Source organism: Triticum aestivum, chromosome 5A, assembly GCF_018294505.1.
Source record: "Triticum aestivum cultivar Chinese Spring chromosome 5A, IWGSC CS RefSeq v2.1, whole genome shotgun sequence".
In the NCBI taxonomy this organism is placed as follows: Eukaryota; Viridiplantae; Streptophyta; class Magnoliopsida; order Poales; family Poaceae; genus Triticum; species Triticum aestivum.
In genome coordinates, this window is record NC_057806.1 from 43773745 (window position 1) to 43791488 (window position 17744).

Consider the following 17744-nt stretch of genomic DNA (forward strand, 5'->3'; position numbering starts at 1 on the left):
CAGGAAGACCTCATTGGGAAGCCGCGAAGTGGATTTTGAGATATCTCCGGGGCAGCACAAATCTGAAACTTTGCTTTGGTGATGGTGAGGCCAAGCTGATTGCTTTTTTCAGATTCTGACATGGCTGGAGATGTTGACAGAAGAAAGTCTACTTCAGGTTACTTGGTTACCTATGCAGGGGGAGCGGTGTCATGGCAAAGCAGGCTGCAGAAGTGTGTGGCATTGAATACAACTGAAGCTGAATTCAATGCTGTAACAGAGGCGAGCAAAGAGCTATTGTGGCTGAAACGGTTGGCTTGTGAGCTTGGTTTTAAGCAAGACAAGTATGTGTTGTTTTGTGACAACCAAAGTGCTATCCACTTGAGTAAGAATGCAAGTTTTCATTCAAGGTCTAAGCATATAGAAGTCCGTTATCATTGGATTCGAGATGTGTTGTATTCCAAGAAAATGCAACTTGAGAAGGTTCACACTGATGACAATATGGCTGATATGTTGACTAAAGTGGTGACAAGGAAGAAGCTCGAAGTATGCCGTCGGCTCGCTGGCATGGCTGTCGGAAGGCAGTGAGACCCTCCATGATGTCGGGAGGGGGAGTTTGTTGGGCTAAGTCCCTTCACAAGGAGGTGTGTTGGCAGCCCAACATCAGCCCACACAAGTCCAACACATATGAACCGTTGATCTGTTCTGCATCCAACGGTTGTGAGTGTTTCCTGGTGAAGGAAGCAAGGAGAAAACCCTAGCCACCCCACCCCTTGCTGGGTGTGGCTGCCATTCGTGAGAGTGTGAGAGAGAACACACAAGAGAAACCACAACCTGAGAGAGAGAGGAAGAAGAAGCAGAGGTTCTGTCCAGATTTGCTGCATCTGACTAGACAATGTTCAAGCTGGTGATTGGAGGCTCAAACGTGCTTGGATCGACCCCAAACTTGGTGAGCCCGTTCCTTACTTTGAGTACTTCGATCTGATTAGCTGTTTTGAGGATTGGGTCAGTGGAGCATCAGATTTGAGAGTGGTTTTGTCAGCTCTGACTGTTGCAGTTTCAAAACAGAGTAGTTTTGGGAGACGAACAGTTTGGGTAGGCAAACGATGTCCGATTGAGCTGAAATTTGGAGGGGATCTCAAGAACTCGTGTGTCTACTTGTCTGCCAAATTTGGTGCTGTTTGGTTTAGTGGTTTAAGAGCAGTTTGCAAAACACCGGAGGGTACAGAAGCTGTGTAAACTCAGCTTTGCTGAAACCTTGTCTCTTGTGGTTGTTGTTGCTGTTGCCGGTTGGCAACATGGAGAGTGTGTTGTAAATCTCTCTAGAGGTTCTAGAGAAGACTTTGTACTCATCATTCTCATAGTGAAGTTGTGTGGACCGGTCGGTCCACAACCGTGGTTTTTTACTCCTCAAGTTGAGGAGGTTTTTTCACGTTAAATCCTGTGTCACATGTGCATGTTGTTTGTGTTATTCCGCTGCTTACTTGTTGGTTGAAGCTGTCCTCAAAGTTCATCACAAGTGGAGGGGGCTGTGTAGTGTGCATATTTGCCGTGTCGGTGAATTTGTGCAGCGCATTGTTGCTGTCCAGCCTCCACAGCCCTCCCCCTCCCGCCTTGATTCCGGCTATCGCATCCCTCATGGCGCCGACCACCCCGAGCTCCTCTTCACCGTACCGCGGAGTGATGCTCCGTTTGTCGGGCCACTACGCGGCGGAGTTCCACGACCTGGGCACGAGCATGCGAGCGTGGCTTGTCACCTTCAACACGACGGATGAGACGTACGGCCCGTGTGGACACTACAACGCTCCACTATTTTGGGAGCCGAGCGAAGATCAATTTCCATGATGTTGCCCCCTATGTGGCCTTCCTTGGCCCAGCCGTTCATGTCGTATCCTATGATGGCGAGAAGGAGTACCGCCGGGCCGAAGCCAACAATGACGCCTATGTGGCGAAGCTTGTCAAGGAGAATCTGCAGCTCCATGTCGAGAACCAAGCGTTTTTCGAGTCCAAGGAGGCAAAGCGCAAAAGGGAGCGGGAGCTTGAGGATAAGCGCAAGAGGGCACCGTGATTGACGAGATATTCGACCAGCTCAGGGCCTAGCTCTTCGGTAGGGAGGAAGAGGTGAAGCCGTGGAGTAGGTCTACTGCCAATTTAGAATTACAGCCAGGTCTATCACAATGTAGTGTTAGGAATCTATGGATGATGATCGTAGTAGTGTTTAATTTTATGTTGCTATATGTTCATTGTGCAACATTTCATCCTAGAATTTAGATTGTTCAATTAATATGTGCTTTTGTTCATGTTTCATGTTTCATTTTCAAATTTTTTGGTCGCGGTTTTTTGAATCTGCTCGAAAAGAATAAAACTTTATGGTGACAAAAAAACTTTCTCTCTCTCTCTCAAACCAGTTTTTAGTTACCAAATTATTTAACTGATGTTAGGTGCTCTTAGTAGTATCCCCGTGACGATTTACATCCCATAATTTCTGACAACGATATCTTTTTCTTGTAAGAAGCCTTGGGGCATTTATTCATTATCAAAGATCGTTACATCATTTATAAGCGACTGCGTGGGAAAGCCAGTGGTTTCATCAACCCAGGTGCAAAAATCGGAGCAAAACAAAAAAAGATCTAGCTATCTCATGTGCTGCAACATTTGCTTCCCTAGGGCACAACCCACAGGAAACATCATCAAAGGCACTTTGCATGCAGCATGGAGTCATAAAAAATTGCCGAACTTGCAGGTGCAGAAAAACCCCTCGAGTTAAGAGTGGAAATCACCTGCTCGTTATCAGACTGGAGAATAGCCCCGTAATGCCCCATGTGTTGAACAAACCATACGCCATCTCGAGCGCTAGGAGCTTTAGCCATAAGCACATCCGTTGCTCCATCAATTCTGAAGCACCGACAATCCTCCATTAGAATCACCATCCTAAAGCTAGCACATGGGAGGGTTTCAGAATTGAAAGAAGCATCCACATTCACCATGTACACCTCTTCAGGGAGTTTATGTCATCCCACTCGAGGCCTTGGAGCTATTTTTTCCTACTTATTAGATGATACCCAATGGGGGGGGGGTATGGAAATCGGTTGCAATGTGGACGATGATAAGATGTAATCTATGGATGATGACTTGACGCAGAGGGTATGGTTGTTCGGTGGCGGCGGTGGGATTTTTAGCCGAGTGCATATAGCTAATGGGGGCGTGCAAAAGTGGTGGTGACAACACATGTTTGACTTCAATTTGGTGGTGCTTCTTCAGTACCCAGTCCCGAGCTCTGAGGTGAAAAACCTAGGTCAGACCCAATTTGGTTATACCTGGCAATGATGATGTGTTTATATCATTATCTTGTTGAAGGCATGCTTGGACTTATTCTTCCGAGTGAAAACCTAGAATCTGACCTTTGATGGCAAGATCCGATGACGATGACGCTTGAGCGTCGTTCTCTTTCTGAATGCGTTGTTGTCGAAGAAAATTGTTGTCCAAATTTACTTTGCGCAAGTACAAGTAAACAACATATGTTTCAAATATTCTATCCCTGTGGACACAAAGGGCATTGGTCCGAATGATCGACGTGTATACGTGCTAATATACTCACACGCGGGATCGATTCTTTCAGTGTTCTCTAACCGAAAACTTTAACTTTTGGTGTGACATTAGATTTTCATAAATCTTTCCAAGCCTCTATCTCCTGCTTGTTCAGTGTCATGATCATTGACATAACTTCTTCTGAACTTATGATTCCACTCGCCATAGTAGTCTAATTTTACCGAAAATATGCCCTCTTTTGAATTGTGCCATGCAACAAAGTCCTCACCGTCATCCATTAGCGGAATTGACAATATGGATTCAGCACCGAATCGGCCAAAAAATATCCCTGACGAGCCCCTCACCCCAGTGACCCAAGACTGGATTGATTAGATCACATACTTTTCACACTAAGTTTCCACCTTCAGGGGTTAAAACTCGTAGATCAGGATGTGTTGGTAACCAATTATCGGTCTAGAAAAAAAGTTATCACTTCACAAATCGATTTGTGTGCCATCACCAACCCTCCGTATATCGCCCCGCTTAAAGCTTCGAGACCGGACGGTATCTGGTATTCTTTTTGGGTACATTGTTGTTCTGCCTGTTGTTCCTTGCAATTAGAAGAAAACATAAATCAGAATAACATTTTTGGATTGAAACCCCACTTTGCCCTGACCGGCTCCGTCTCCAACCACTTCCCCCAAATCCCGGCGCCGCCGCCGCCGCGAGAATCTCTCCATCCACTCCCCCGAGTCCCCAGGATGGCTCGTCTCGGCTCCACGACCGGGAACGGCGCGGCCATGGTCGGTCGACAGCCCGCGCTGGCTCCTCGGCCAAGCGAGGCGGCTTGGGGGCGCCTCGGCCGCTGAGGCTCGCCGGTGGAGGCGCAGGGCGGCGGCGGCCCTCCTCTCCCTGCGGATTCCTTCACGGCCGGACCGCCCCGACGTCCACGCCGGGCGGTGTACAAGGCCAAGGGCCGCCACGACCTCGACATGATCGTGGCATACAAGCTTCGCCTCGAGCAGGATCATCTCCTCCCTTCCTTCCTCAAGGAGACCAGGTACCCGCCGAGCCCCCCTCTTCATCTCGCTCTGTTCTGTTGAATATATGGATAGGTTGAGTTGGGCGTCGCCATTCCTTCTTCTGCTAGGGCAGGGACCTAATAATTGAGGTGCTGGGAGAATTAAAGTAGTATCTGTTGACTGAAGCAACTCAATCAAGAGCATGTTTGTTAGCCATGTATTGGTAAACTTGACCAGAAATTTCGTTACGATGAATGGACAGGTTAGTCCTTCACAGATGGTTGAGACGTTTCATGCCAACAACTGATTATAACCTGCCGGCAAAAAGCAACTTAGGGGGGGGGGGGCATGTTTCATGCCGATAGACTAATCCATGATTAGATGTCATCTAATTCTGATGAACTCTCTATCCAGGCAGTTGTTCAGTTAATAACATGCTTAATGTTGATCAGCATTATGCTTATAAGATTGTTACAGATTGTATACTTAAATTCTGCCTTTTTTCTATGTTTCTGGGTATGGTGTTACTGGAAAGACCTTTATTGTTAATTTCCTTAGAGGGGGCGAGAAAATCGTTCTTACTGTTGCGTCTTCAGGTGCCGTTTCGCTCTTTCTGCATGACGGAAGGACTGTGCACTCAAGGTTCAGGATACCGCTGGCTATTAGTTTGTGACATAAAAGATAGGTACATATCTCAGCAATCTTTCCAAAGAAACTTCCCTTATCATTTGGGATGAGGCTCTAATAATGAATAGGTGTTTTGAGGCTTTGGGTAGAACTTTACGTGGTGTACTATCTGATGATAGTCCTTTGCCTTGCGAATATTCCATTTGGTGGTATGGGTTGTAGTTTTCGGTAAGGACCTGACAAATATTGTCTGTTATCGGGACATAATCACTGATAGTCGATGCAACTATCACACGCTCGTCATTGTGGCGGTTTGTGCGACAGTCCATTACATCACCTTTATGTCACTCATTGGACTGTCTATTCTCATTGGATTTTCCTCCTTGGGTAATCACCGGTTATCTGGTTCATATTCTGACTGCTGCTGTTTTCTTCTCCCTACGGTACTGTTGGCTGCTGTTTGGGTTGCTTTTCTAAGTCTCATGGTTGCTCTTTCTCTGCCAGATGGAATTCAACGCTCTCTCTGAGCTTAAAGTTGGCACCGCTTGTTGCATTGTCTGTGCCTATGTTTCACGACTGTGGCACCATCGCGGTGCAACAGATACTGGTCCTATTAAACATACTGAATGGTCTTGCTTGACAATATGGTATTACTTATTTTCCTTTGCTTGGCAGTTCTTCTATTGCATATTACATGTGCCTCATGCCAGTTGACAGAAATTGTGTTCTCCATACATACAGGGAAACCACATCTATGCAGAGTTTTCAGAGAAGGTTGTCCACCAGTTCATAGATCTTATTTAAGGAATCATGGTATATGAGCTTAGGAAGTTCTTTGTGCTCTCAAGGAAGTATCTATTCAGGCCTCTTGAGGGGATCTTGCATGATCAAGATCACTTCGTTCACTACTGCTTTCACAAGGCCTGGCATTGAGCCAGACTTCCTGTTCTGTACGCTTTAACTCCGCCGGCTCAGCTCCCTGGTCCAACTGACATGCCTGAAAAGTTCACAGGTATTTCACTACTACCCGTCCATCTGCCTATGCCTTTCTGTTCTGCTGTTTACCATATATAGTAATTGTTTTTTTTGGGTTTATTCGTGTAAACGTGTTTGGGCTCATTTATGGTGTATCAGAGGCTGCTCGCTCAGTACCATAGTGCAAGCAGGGCTGAGCCATCGACTAAGAGGCTCATATATCTCAAGGACCTCACATACGTGTACTGATATCTATGACTGTATCACTTTTCCTTTATCATAACAATTTTATTTACTTTGCTGTTTATAGAGGCAAGCAAACCAGTGTGGTGGTCATATGGCCTTGAAGTTTGCTGCTGATGAAGTTATTGAACTGGGCAAGAAAGAACCGGTCATTGCTATGTTTGTTGGGACGCTGTTCAAGAAATAGGAAGGTAAGGCCATTTGTACGGTTGCATTCTTCCTGCCTGTTTAGTCCAGGAATTAAAGTCTAAAGCTTGCTTTTCTAGGTCGTAGAGGTGTAACTGGAAGTGCTGCGTGTCGCTGGTACATTAATGAAGATTTGCAGACATAAGATTGTTCAGCAGAAGGTATGTTCCTTTGCACTGTTTGTCCTTCTCTTGCCCGTCTTCCTGACACCTGCTGATTTTTTTTTTTTTTGCGGGTGACACCTGCTGATTGTTAGGAAAGCAACTTATCTTTATTGAAGGCCGAAGGGGCATATATATATTACACATGACTTGAGGTGTAAGGAACTAAACATAGACTAATAAGGACTCCTAGACCAATACTAATACTCCTTAACACCCCCCCTCAAATGCAAGCGTATGCAATAGCATTGCATTTGAAGAAGTGTAATACTAAAAAAAAATGATAATCCAAATCCGCATCTTGAGAGTGTCGTCGTAGTATGAAGAGTCTTCAAAACCTGTCGAGTCGCCAAAGGGGATAACGAAGAGATGGCACATCAAAGAAAGACACCACATCGATAGAAGATACAAGAGAAGTATCAAGAGAAGATGGGTTGTCAAAAGAAGATGGCACATCAAGAGAATGAAGCATTGCTTAAAGAATCATGGCCCATGAAAACCGACGGCGAAAGAAGCTCGGCGGCAAGAGAATGAGCTTAGATCGACAATGCAAAGAGAGGCCACAGAAATCCTATACAGAGGACAATGACCAGAAAAAAAAAGGCTGACAGACATAGGTATGGTGGACTCACATGACATGAGAAAACACAAAATATCAACGGATTTGGTGGACGCAGCGGAAACTATAGAAAACTAGGAAGATAAAAAAAACACATGAAGTAGATACGATGGCAGCGAAAGAAAAAATCATGGTGCCGAGGGCCAAGACCAAGCAGAGCTCCCGTGTTGCGCTCCTGACTGTGAAGAGGGCCAAGCAGAGCTCCCGTGTTGTGTTCCTGACTGTGAAGAGGGCCAAGCAGAGCTCCCGTGTTGTGCTCCTGACTGTGAAGAGGGTGGTCTCTCTGAGCTAGAAGAGTCAACAACAAGACCAGCAGAACCTGGTGAAGAAGAACCCGAAGCTGCAAGTAGACGCTTAAGTCGCACAATATCCTGCTCAGTCAGGGACACTGCTGAAGGGGTCGGAATAGAAGCACAAGTCCCTGAAGAAGATATGCGCCCCTGGCGCATGTGCCGCTTCTTCAGAAAGCACTCAGACTCGGGATGACCATCCTTGTTGTAGTAGTCGCAATGAGAACGAGAGCGGCCCTCACCACTAGGAGAAGTGGGCAGGAGTGGCAGAGCACTGGAGCGTGAAAGAGGCGGTGTAGTAGAAGCTCGAGCAGCAAGCACAGAGGGAACCTCAAGTAAACCGGCACCACGTAGGCGAGTCTCTTCAGCCCGAATCTCAGAAAGCGCCTCCATAAGAGTAATACGACCATGGGCAAACAACTGAGCACGCCGTGGCTCAAATTCTGGACTAAGTCGAGACAAGAACTCATAGACGCGATGAAACTCCAAGTCGGCCCGCACAGCTTGGCAACACTGACAAGTACGACAACCAGCAGTGCGAAGGGAGTCAAGCTGGCGCCAAATGGCAGAACTCTGTGTGTAGAAATCATCAACAGTGGAGTCACCCTGCTGAAGAGCATGCTCCTGGCGAACCACAGATAGATACAAGGCATCACCGGAGGGTTGATAGCGCTGACAAAAATATGTCCACATTGCAAAGGCGGTAGCGAGGCCCATAAAGTCAGAGGCAAACTGAGGCAAAACACTGGAAGTGAGAACAGCTGCAGCACGAGCATCATCATCAGACCACTGAGTGTAACCAGCTAGAGCATCACGGTAAAAGTGAAGGGCCTCCTCATAGGTCAAAACCTGTTGCTCATAGGCACGAGTTGCAGACTCATCAGCAAGCTTAGCAGCATCCTTAGCAGCCTGAGGAGCATCCGCAGCAAGGGACGATGGCGTCGGCGGAGTAGGAGCCACGGGAGGAACCGGGCGCGGCGGACAAGAGACCTCGCCAGACAGAACACCCCAGAGACGAATACCACGCATATGAATGCGGAAGAAGCCAACAAACTCACTGTAGTTTGTACCATCAAAAACCACCGGGCAACGGGGAACGACGACATAGCCTGATGACATCGTACTTTTTTTTTTACTCAAAGCAAACCAGCCTTAGATGGAAGCAACACCGCGGCCGGCGGCGGAATATGCAGACGAACAAGCAGAACAGACCCTCACGTGGTTTGTAGGAGCAACCTAACAGCAGCAGTAGGAAAGCTAGCTGCAGGCGCAAGAGACGAACACGCACACGAGATCAGGGCCCTCACGTGAACGTGGCTCGTAGCACCCGTACTAGCCAGCCAACAAAGTCAATGGAGGCAGTCAACCAATGGGAGATCCTCGTCCACTACCTAATCCTGTAGAAGACGAGGCACCGCGATCTGCTAACGGCGGAACAACGGCAGCCGGCGGCGGAATCCGACTGGAGATCACGACAGACTGCGGCCGGCGGCGGGATTCGGCTGGAGGACAGCAGATCGGCGCGACCAGAAGGAGATGAGCAGCATAAAAGCTAGCAGCAGCCAGACATGAGCAGATCACGTCAGCAAGGAGATAGGATCGAGGAAAAATACGAGATCGATACGGAACCGATCAGTACGAGCACGAGTTGCGGCGTGCGAGAAAAAAATAACCTAGGCTCTAATACCATGTTAGGAAAGCAACTTATCTTTATTGAAGGCCCAAGGGGCATATATATATTACACATGACTTGAGGTGTAAGGAAACTAAACATAGACTAATAAGGACTCCTAGACCAATACTAATACTCCTTAACACTGATGTGGCTCGTTTCTACTATTATCCGGTTTACATGGTGCCCCACTGGTAATAGAACGAACCCATTTTCTAGGGCAGGGGCTGCTGCCAAGGTCGACGCACAAGTCAATTTACAAACAAAACCAGTTCAGGAATTGCTTGACCTCGATTTGTTTGAAGACCAGGTAATCACATGCCTTACTCATGTTGGATGTTGCCAGGATATGAGACTGTTGCTCCTATTGCTCATACATGCTTGTGTCTTGTCTACGTTGACAGGATGTCCACTTCTTCTGCACTTTCATCGTTATGGGGCTTAGTCCTAGCTACCCAGTGATGGTGGTTCTGTTTTTGCAGCATGCCATAAGTCGTCAGCGCCTTGTGCAGCTGCGTATAAGTGCTCAGACCCTGACTGCAATGGGATGGATGCGTTCCTAGGTATGCCTATACTGACATTTTTGTCTCCTTGCTGCCCTTGGGTCCCTCTCTTTTGTGCTCATCCACTCTAGCGTTGCAGGTACCGGATATATGCTACCCGGTCCATGATGATGGTTCCGAGGCCAAGTTTGTTCTCTTCGACACGGTCCAGTATTGCTTTGTCGTGTTGATCCCCAATAAGTGTTATCTAAACGAGCAAGAGGTACCGTCCTTCCAGGTTCACATGATTGATGCACTTCTAGGCCTACAGCCTCATTCATCTGTTTTCTAGCGAAGTCCAGCAGCCTCATTTGTCTGTTTTCTATCATAGTCCAGCAGCATCCAGGAGTGGTTCATGTAGCTGTGTTGTTTCTCTTCTAGCTGATGATGTCAGTGATACTTTGCAAGGAGATATGTCGCCTTCACATGGACTTGCTGCTGTTCAGAAAACTGAAGACATCCCCACTCCGGGTCTGACCACGACACCACCTCCTAAGGTAAAGATTTGGCTCCTTTCTTGTCAATGTGATGCCCTATGCTCTGTCTCATCTGCGTGTTGGATTACGGATGCTCAAGAGATTTAGCCTTTGTTTTCTTTGTTCAGGGTGGATAGGAGACACCTCATTCCGCTTCAAAAACAGTTGGACTCTAGGTATGTATAAATTCACTGAACGGAATGGTCGCCTTCATAGCTTGACCACATTTGTTCTGACATGCATGTTGTGCAGCCATGGTGCTTCTCCTATCAAGAAAATAGTTACAGTTTTGAGATGCTCTTTGTCAGGAAAATTCAATTATTATTCATGTCAAAATCTCATTTGGGACAGCATGTCAAAAACCTTAAAGCTGAACCAAAAGTGCAATTCTATACTTGGCTGTCAATCTAAAACCGTAACTGGACTGCAGATAGACGTAAAAACAGATGGCCCCATGATGGCAACTGCGTCCTCTGTGATCAGTCCAGTCGAAACGGCTGCCCATCTCACACACTACATTGCCCTTTTGCCAAAGAGGTGTGAAAGCGGAATCATCTTTCTGACCCCGGTTACTCCATGTCCAACATTGCGTTGCAGGCCATGCACATCCGTGAAGAAATGGTGAAGCTACTCTGCTCACATGGCGAGGAAAACTAGGAAAAAAGACTCAGGCTGTCACTTAGTTATATGGTTGTTGCCTGTAATATTTCGAAAGAGCGAGACGGGAGGCTCTTTGAAGGAAAATAGAGCACCACATCACTCGGAGCTGCTGAACTTGTCCGAAGCGACGTCGCTCTTCTTTAAGATGCTTGCCAGAGCTAATTTAGGTCATTGTACAGCGAAGTGCCATCTTATCTTGGCTGGTTCGATTGTTTAGCCTTTTGTTTCCTGATCTTTACCCTGTAAAAGGATTGTAATTCCGCCTTCTCAATGCCAAGCCCCTCTTTGACAGTCCTGGTCTTGGCCGTTGTTATCTTCATTTTCTGCATGAGCAATATCCTTCACGCATCTGCCTGCCTCCTGAACGCAGCGTCTTACCCCATAATCTCTCTCTCCCACAGCTCGCAACCATTGCCGTCCAACCCCTGGTTTTATGCGGTCGCGCGCATCTGACTCTCAGCATCGATGCTCTGCTACCCCGCCCACCATTGCATAACATAGCACCCTGCAACGTATGCCTGTGCTGAGAAGAAACAGTCCTGCATCGCTTCTGGGCGTGTCCGCATTCAGCTATGTTCTGGAAGGTGTTAAGCTCGGAGAAAGGGAATCCGGTGGCGATCCCGCCGGTGTCTGACGGACCCCATGGAGAGCTTGCCTTGTGGCTGCTGCGATGGTTTGTTGATGCCGGTGACCAGGAGCGGGAGTTAATGGTTCAGGCTGCGTACGGTCTTTGGCTCGCAAGGAATGAAGCGAGGGATGGAAAAAGACTGTGGACCCTAGGGTGGTTGCAGAGAATATCAGCATATCATAGAATGGACAGCCATTCATACAAAGCAACCGAGGTGCTCCTCTCCAGCACCGGAGCAAGGGTGGCTCAAGGCAAACTCAGACGGAGTTCTGTGTAAGCTGTGTGATCGTGGAGGTGGAGTGGTTCTTCGAGACCATGCCGGAGCATTTAGAGGGGGCGCCTGCAGCTGGCGATCCATGCTGGAGCTACCAGGGTGCACGTTGAAGTCGACAGCAAGGGAGTGACGGCCATGTTGAATGACCAGGCAAAAAACATAAGTGCGGCAGGACTGTTCGTTGAAGAAATTAAGCTGCTGGGAAGGTCTCTTCAAGGTTTTAAAGCTTCCTGGGTTAGAAGATCAGGGAACCAAGGAGCTCATTTGTTAGCTAGAAAAAGAGTTAGTAAGGAACTTTGTAGTTTTTGGCCTAGCGAACCGCCTGACTGCATTCTGCATGTAATATCCGATGAAATCCCAGGTGTAGGGTGATTATAAAGCTTGATGATGATTCTAAAAAAAAAATCCCGTATGCCTGTGCTGCAAATGCACGATGCTGCAACAAGGCAGGTGTTGCGCTAGGCGGGCAAGTGCACGCTGCTGCAACAAGGCAAGCGTTCCTCTAGGCCGGCAGCTGGGGCTATTGCGAGGCCTAGCGGTGTTAAATGATAGGCTTGTAGAAATTGTATAGGCTAGTATTTTGTGACATGTTGTCACGTCTTGTGTATACGTGCGTGTAATCTTGGGCGGCAGGTTGTTAGCTAGGATAGGTTTATCTTTGTGTAGCTTGGAGTAGAGGCCAAGCCTAGTAACAACCTGCGCCTCCTCTTGTAATCTGCCATCTCTATATAACACGTACGCGTCCCTGCTGAACTGCATACGCTTCCACAATCCTCTTTCTTTCACGGTAATGAGAGCAATCCTCGAGCTCATCCATGGCGACGTCTTCAAGTTCCTTCCTCTCCTCGCCATTCGCTCACGCCGCCACAACGAAGCTTACCAAGGGCAACCAGGCCCTGTGGCGAGCGACCGTGCTCTCCGCCATCCGGGGAGCCCAGATGGCGAAGTACCTCGACGTTGAATAGCCACCACCACCCATGCAGATCGATGTGACCTCCTTCGACGGCAAGACCACGACGAAGGCGCCGAACCCTGACTTCCAAACCTGGTATGCGCAAGACCAACAAGTCTTCTCCTATTTTCTGACGACCCTTCCTCGTGAGATAGCCATCCAGGTTGCATCTTGTCACACCTCGGCGGAGCTCTGGAACATGGTCGAAGGGATGCTTGCATCTCGCACTCGATCGCAGACCACCAATGTCCGCATCGCCCTCGCCAATCTGCAGAAGGGCAACCTATCCATCACCGACTACGTCGGGAAGGTCAGAACCCTCTGCGACGAGCTGATCGCCGCGGGGAAGAGGGTGGACAAGGAAGACATTGTCTCCCACATCCTAGCCGGACTCGATGAAGATTTCGATCCGGTGGTCTCTGCCATGTGCTCCAGGGTGGAGCCGGTTACTGCAGCCGAGCTTTTCTCGCAGCTGCTCCGCTTCGAGACAAGGCTAAATCTTCGTGGCGGCGGGTCGCAGTCCTTCGCCAACAGTGCCACCCGAGGCCGCAAGCAAGGCGGTGGAGGTGGTGACCGCGGCCGCAGGCAAGCTGGCAATGGTGGTGATCGCGGCGGCCGTGGCTATTCCAAGCCAGGAGGCCGTGGCGGTGGCGGTCACGGGGCAACAACGGCGGCGGTAGCGGGGGCAACTACAACAACCATGCCTCTGCTCCTAGGGTACAATGCCAGATCTGCGGGAAGATGGGCCATCCGGCATGGAAGTGCTGCAAACGTTATGACGACTCCTACCAAGGTATGGAGGAGAAATCGGCCAATCTTGCAGCTCCGCAGTACGGTGTGGACACCAACTGGTACCTTGACAGTGGTGCCACCGATCACATCACGGGCGACCTGGAGAAGCTAACCGTACGCGACCGCTACAACGGCAACGAGCAGATACATACTACAAGTGGTTCAGGTATGGATATTAAACATATTGGCCATTCAGCTATTCATGCCCTAGATCGTGATCTTCACTTAAACAATATTCTTCATGTACCCGAAGCCAACAAAAGTCTCATCTCTGCTAGTCGTCTTGCCATTGACAATAATTCCTTTGTTGAAATTCGTCCTTATTCTTTTTCTGTTAAAGAACGGGGAACGAGGAAGGTACTCCTTCAAGACAAGGGTAGAAGAGGTCTCTACCCAATTAGGCACACGAGCACCAACGTCAAGAAGCAGGTGCTAAGTGCCACCAAGCTATCTCTGGATAGGTGGCACTGATGTTTAGGGCATCCTTCTCCTGTTATTGTTAGCAAAGTCATTAGTCAAAATAATCTGCCGTGGGCCAGTTATTTCAATAAAGAGTATGTATATGATGCCTATCAAAAAGGCAAAAGTCACCAACTTCCTTATCCAAATTCAATAAGTGAGTCAAAGTTTCCCTTAGGGGTTGTTTGGATATGGAGCGTTGGCCCCGAGTATATAGAAAATCAGTTTTTAGCTGATTCTTAGCAAAACCCGTTTTAGAATATATTTTATCGATTATGAGTTTATGCAAAATTATGTTTGGGTTAGGAAAGTAATAAATCACGGCTGTATAGTTCTTTGTTTGGATAGTAACTAGTCTATCATAAGCTCACGCTTGACCTCTTACTAATTTGACCGCTCGGCCACCATTGACGAACCTTCAAACTCCGATCTAGGACTCCTCCGTCGTTACTGACCGTGTACCCTCCGGCCACAACGATTCTGTCTGGTCATCGCCCTCGGCATAGAATCTACCCTGGCCGCTGCTCACGTTCCATCTGGCCAACCGGACTCCGCGTGCGGCTATGCCGCCGTCGCCGTGGCAGGGCGTTTCTCCCGGCGAGGAGGTCGTCGGTCCCGCGCAACCTCTCCCTCGGGCTGCTGCACGTCGGTGTCACAGTAGTACTCTGCCGTCGTGGTGTCGTGCATACGCAACTATGCATTGCAGTCAAACACACGGCGGAGGCCACGCTGGGGCTAAATAACGAGCGCCGAGACGTGACGCTCCAGTTTTTTGAAGGACATGGGCAGCGTTGCGCCGTCGGCGAGGACCAGGAGGTCGCCGTCAGTGTAGCCGTACACGGCGCAGTCGCCAGCGATCCATCCGGCCGCCGGCCGCCAGCACCGACGGTCGTGGTTGTGGCAGGTCAGGCCTCCATCCATCGAGTCGTACACGTCGTGATTGTCGCCGCCCGTCATGGTTTGTCATGGCGGAAGACATTCTTCATGCAACTCGATGCCACACGCTGAGCTTTGAGCTGGTTTTTCTAAAACGCGTTTGCGCAAAAACGTCTCAGAGCCGTTTTTCTAAAAACGCAAATTTTGGGTATTACGAGAACCAAATTTTCCTTATCCAAGAATTAGTTAGATAAGCCAAACAAAGTTTTAGTTGGTTAGAATCTAAAACACATTTATAGCTAACTGGTTCTCTAAAAGCTCGCTAACCAAACAACCCCTTAGAGCTTGTGTTCTCTGTCGTTTGGGGTCCTGCTGTTGAAACAGTAGGAAGAAAGCAATATTATGTGAGTTTCATAGATGATTTCAATAAATTTACATGGATCTATCTTATCAAACACAAGTCTGAGGTGTTTCAAAAATTTCATGATTTTCAGACTCTTGTAGAACGACAATTTGATCGCAAAATTCTTGCTCCCCAAACAAATTGGGGAGGGGAGTATGTTAAACTAAACTCCTTTACCAAAATAGGTATATCTCACCATGTCTCTTGTCCTCATGCTCACCAACAGAATGGTTCAGCTGAGAGGAAACATCGTCATATCGTTGAAGTAGGTCTGTCTCTTCTTGCTCAAGCTTCTATGCCCTTGAAGTTCTGGGATGAAGCTTTCATTGCCGCAACCTACTTGATAAATCGGATTCCTAGCAAAGTAATCAACTTTGAAACACCGTTTGAACGTCTCTTTCATGAAAAACCCAACTATTCCATCCTAAGAATTTTTGGGTGTGCCTGCTGGCCCAGTCGCCGACCTTACAATAATCACAAGCTTAAATTTCGCTCCAAGCAATGTGCTTTTCTCGGGTATAGCAATCTTCACAAAGCCTTCAAGTGCCTTGATATTTCCACCGGGCGTGTCTATATTTTCAGGGATGTTGTGTTTGATGAAAACGTATTCCCCTTCTCTACACTCCATCCTAACGCCGGTGCTCGTCTACGTGCTGAGATCCTTTTGCTCTCTCCAGATTTATTAAATCCTACTGATCAAGGGGGTGAACATATTGTTGATGATCATTCGTTTAATAATCCTAACCCTAATGGAGACAACAGTGAAAAAAAAACAGCACTCCAAATCATGATTTTATGCAGCAACAGAGAACGCCTAGTGTGAAACACGAGGCAGATGCGCCTGCGGGCGCTGATCCCGCGAGATTTGGTGCCAATGGGCCGGCTGGCGCGCATGCGGATCCCCAGACAGATCTCCTGTCGCCACCTGATTCCCCTGGAGGTTGGTCGGGCGGGTCCGGTGGTGATTGGTCGGGTGGACCCGATCCCCCCTCGCCTTCGTCTGGTACGCGCCACGCGTCAGGCTCCCGTACAGGAGGGCTCGGCGCATTTTCGTCATCACATGGCGTGGGTGGTGCGTCGCCTGGCCCACGCGCACAGGACCCGAGCCCAGGCAGTGCGTCGCATGGCGCACCCGCACGGGATCCAAGCCCAGTCAGGAGCGCGGCGGTCGAGGGAGATTCGTCCATACCTACTCGCTCGGATCGGGTACGAGGTGATGGGCTCGGATCTTCTGTGGCTGCTGACTCGGTACATGATCATACACCATTACGAATCACTACACGTGCACAAAAAGGTATTTTAAAGCCATCAAAGTTCAAGGATGGGACAGTCAGGTATGAAAAGAATTTCAAGTTTGCAAACTTTGCATCCACAGGTGAACCTCAAAGTTTAGCAGAGGCACTAAGTAATGATAATTGGCAAAAAGCTATGAATATAGAATATGAAGCTCTCATGGAAAATCAGACTTGGCATTTGGTTTCTCCTAAGCAAGGGAGGAATGTAATCGATTGTAAGTGGGTATACAAGATCAAAAGAAAGTATGATGGCACAATAGACAGATACAAGGCTAGACTAGTGGCTAAAGGCTTTAAGCAGCGCTATGGTATTGATTATGAGGACACGTTTAGCCTAGTTGTTAAAGCTGCTACTATTAGACTTGTTCTGTCTATTGCTGTTTCCATGGGTTGGATCCTTCGTCAATTGGATGTACATAATGCGTTTCTACATGGCGTTCTCGAGGAAGAGGTTTATATGTGGTAGCTGCCTGGATTTGAGGATGGCTTGAAACCGCATCATGTATGTAAGTTGGACAAGGCCTTGTATGGTCTAAAGCAGGCCCCCAGAGCCTGGTATTCAAGACTGAGTACGAAACTGCAGCAACTGGGCTTTCGAGCTTCAAAGGGAGATACTTCTTTGTTCTTCTTCAAGAAAGGGAAGGTGATCATCTTTATGTTAATTTATGTTGATGATATAATTGTTGCTAGTTCATCACAAGATGCTACCTCAGCTCTGCTAAAGAATTTGAGAAGTGAGTTTGCACTCAAAGACTTGGGAGAATTGCATTATTTCCTAGGCATTGAAGTTAAAAAATGCATGATGGTATTATGTTAACTCAAGAAAAGTATGCCAGAGACATAATTAAACGGGTAGGCATGAAGGACTATAAACCTTCCAATACACCTATGTCTACTACTGATAAGCTGTCATTGCATGAAGGGAAAGCATTAAGCATAGAAGAGGGAACAAAGTACAGAAGCATAGTTGGTGCACTTCAGTACTTAACTTTGACTAGACCTGACATATCATTTCATGTAAATAAGGTCTGTCAATTATTGCATGTTCCTACTGAAAGAAATATGCCCTAGAGGCAATAATAAAG

General features: G+C 47.8%; 1 long non-coding RNA gene and 1 pseudogene across 15 annotated transcripts; both read left to right on the forward strand.

The window, feature by feature from the left end:
• The first annotated feature begins 4084 nt into the window (after positions 1-4084).
• Positions 4085-11280, forward strand: LOC123102211 (uncharacterized). Of its 15 annotated transcripts, none has more exons than XR_006448820.1 (12): positions 4101-4567; positions 4663-4791; positions 5126-5214; positions 5661-5803; positions 5898-6168; positions 6442-6565; positions 6641-6721; positions 9522-9612; positions 9707-9865; positions 9945-10067; positions 10176-10341; positions 10449-11280. It is a non-coding gene; the product is annotated as an uncharacterized lncRNA (long non-coding RNA). The 15 variants fall into 15 exon arrangements; XR_006448819.1 differs by lacking the exon at positions 4663-4791 and having other exon boundaries at positions 4103-4567; positions 10449-10496; positions 10573-11280; XR_006448822.1 differs by lacking the exon at positions 4663-4791 and having other exon boundaries at positions 4103-4567; positions 10449-10496; positions 10751-11280.
• A 1903-nt stretch (positions 11281-13183) lies between these two features.
• LOC123109288 (uncharacterized) lies at positions 13184-13322 on the forward strand (annotated as a pseudogene).
• Positions 13323-17744: the final 4422 nt, after the last annotated feature.